The sequence below is a fragment of the Triturus cristatus genome, chromosome 8 (assembly GCF_964204655.1).
Source record: "Triturus cristatus chromosome 8, aTriCri1.1, whole genome shotgun sequence".
Taxonomy (NCBI): Eukaryota; Metazoa; Chordata; class Amphibia; order Caudata; family Salamandridae; genus Triturus; species Triturus cristatus.
The window spans coordinates 596,562,498-596,565,415 of NC_140591.1; the positions used below are offsets into that span (position 1 = coordinate 596,562,498).

The 2,918-nt window shown below is 47.6% G+C and overlaps 1 pseudogene; it reads left to right on the top strand.

Annotated features, from left to right (window-relative positions):
• The first annotated feature begins 1,269 nt into the window (after positions 1-1,269).
• On the top strand, positions 1,270-2,189 carry LOC146802453 (E3 ubiquitin-protein ligase makorin-1-like; annotated as a pseudogene).
• Positions 2,190-2,918: the final 729 nt, after the last annotated feature.

Genomic DNA, 2,918 nt, shown 5'->3' on the forward strand with positions numbered 1-2,918 from the left:
CATTTCCAATTCAGTTGATTAAATAGATACTGTTGGTCCTTCAAGTTTAAAATTGGTGAAAGATCACTAGGCTCAGGACAATCTCTTCACCAAGAGTGAAGAGAAGATGTTCACTTATGTTCTATAGCATAGGACGAGTTTTTTTATTCTCATGTGGAGAAATCCTGATTTGCATTCTGTTCACTTCGAGCTGGAATTTCATTTCTAGTCGGTGTGTGTCATTGGGATTGTTCAAGATGTAGGTGGGGCTTATGGCAGCTGCAGCAGCAGAAGTGTCGGGGCTAGGGGCCCATCTAGGGTACACTGCAGGATCATCAGAAGCCGCAGAACTTATAGCTGGGGAAAGAACAGCAGTTTTTTGCATGACAGAAAGTCTTCCCAGATCTGCAGAGACTTCTAGGATGGCTTTTTCTGCTATGGAGATCATTGCAATTACCAGGATGTACCAACTCTGTCATGGTAAGGGGGGGGATAGGAAGTTGGTGAAGCTCCAAACATTGGGCCCAAGTACGATGGCGGGCAGACTTATGTCCACCCACCACCCTATCGGGGATTGGGACTGTCCGACAAGATGTTCGGGGTCCCACAATAGCAATTAGGATGCGACCGCCACCACGGTGGTCGCAATGCCTATATTTTGCCTATATTTTGCATTGTGGCAAGTGCTGCTGCATGCTGCACCCGCCATAATACAAAAAAGGGACACTTGACATATGCCTGCACTACGTGGCAGGCACCATGTGGTGCCTGCCACATGGTGTAGGGATATGTAGGGGGTCCTTTGTCTGGGAACCAGGGTGTAATGGGGGTCTGCTAGGGGCCCACAAAGTCCCTTTCTGCCAGCCTTTTCATGGCGAGTTCATTGCCATGAATGAACCAGCGGAAAGGAACATCGTAATGCCTACGGCGGTGCATGGCAGGCACCACCCCCATTGTAGGCCTTACATAATGTCCAAAGCTCCATGAGCCCATCGGATTACTGTTGGATGGTCTTTCCGCCCCCCCGACTTTCCGCCCACCATCATAATATAGTGGACAGTAAACATGCACACAGTGGCGGTGAGACTGCCACCGACAGGATGTCAGTGATAGTCTCACCGTCATTGTAATCAGCTCCTCTGAGTCTATTTGCCACCGTGTCCCTTCATGTCATCCCCCTCCCATGGTTCTGACTCTCCCCTCTCTCAGAAGCTGCTGCTACTGTCCACGTCACCACTACTTCCCACTACACCTCTACTGCTCATGTCATAACTGCTCCCAACACCAGCCATGGGCATGGGCCAAGGAGGGTCGCCACCTGCCCTCCCTAGCGTGTCGAAACTGCAAAGGAGAGTTGAGCAGCTGAACACCGAGGAGTTTGAGGAGGATGAAGAAAGCGTTGGTAAAGACACTTCTGCTGAGCCCCGTTCAACAGACTGGGCCTTGGCTGCGAGTTCATTCCAATTCACAAACTGGTAGAAGGACATAGGGCACGAGAGCATAGCCTGCATAGGTATGCCTCTAGCCCTTCTGTGCACAAGAAGCAATTAAACTCAGAGATGGAGGACCAGCACCAGGAGAGCTCATCAAGCCAACCACAGGCAGTCCGGAGGACGGGCAGGAACCTAAGATGGTGAGTGGCATGGATTCAGATTCTGTCTTTGAGCGAAGTAAAGAAGTGGTCTGTGGTATCTACATGGGCAAGGTATATGTTAAAGCACTACCTCATAAGCATCTCTTTGGCATGCTGCCAAAATGTAACCATTCGTACTTCGTGGGCTGTGTACGCAAGTGGCACAAGTGCTGTGGCTTCCAGATAGAAGTCATCAAGGGTTGTCCTAAGAGCAGGATCAAATCCAGTTATTTAATTCTCCACAAATACTAGATTAGCAAAGCCACTAAGAAGGAAAGGCTGGTACAGACATTCACAAATCAAACCAGCATGAACATGGACAGTGTTCAAGTCAGATTGCATCTATCTGCATGAGCTTCCTACTGGACACCAGTCAAAAAGACGGCGGAAGCAAATGCGGTCCAGTGCCACACTGCCATACAGTCACTTTGTGGAGCTGCTGGACTATGAAGATGTCTTTGAGGAGGACTTCTACCCTTTGCAGTACACAAATGCGCTTACAATTCTAGAGAAGAGCCATAGTTTGGATGACATCCACGATCTTGAGATCATGTTAGGTTGCAGTGGCTCTCACTGAAACTCTTGGCTGTAAACTGCCCGTACCTTCATGCTACAGGCAGTCCTGACATACCCAGCTGTGTTTAGGATTTCATGCTGATAATGGTAATCTAGAAGGATGTCTAGTTTGCTTGTTAAACTGTTTAAATCCTCTATTTTAGGTGGAGATGTAACCTGTGGCAAGGGAGGATCACAAATGTTGAATACAGAGGTTGGAAGCTTTCTAGAGCGCAAACTCCTGCTGGGCCTCTCAGTACAACTTTTCAACATGTTTTCTAGCAGGCACTGAAGCTCACATTTAGCACAGAGCCAGGCTGGGGAATTGCATTCTTCATCAGTTGCCTCATAGTTTTGGCTTGTCCCACATAGTCATGCACATATTGAGAAGGAGTACTATCTGACACAGCAGGCCATTTGTTTATTTTTGAATTGCAGTGCTCTTCCGTATGAATAGGGGGCTTTACTGTTGAGGGGGGTGGGGAAGAGAAATCGTGGGAAAATGTTGAATATTTGTGTATCGTGTAAATAAACAGAGGTGGTTGGAATTTAACTTGAGGGTGTCTTCTCATACTAGGATTTTCTCAAAGAAGGCTAAAGACTTTAGTATATTAAGTGCTAGCTCTGCGTAAATGGCAATCAGTGGCCATCACAGTGCAGGGCAATACGTGTTATGGTAGATTTTGAGTTAAGCTGTTGCAGTGGGCAATAGATCCTAGGATGCTGATGTTGGCAATCAGCTCTGCTTGTA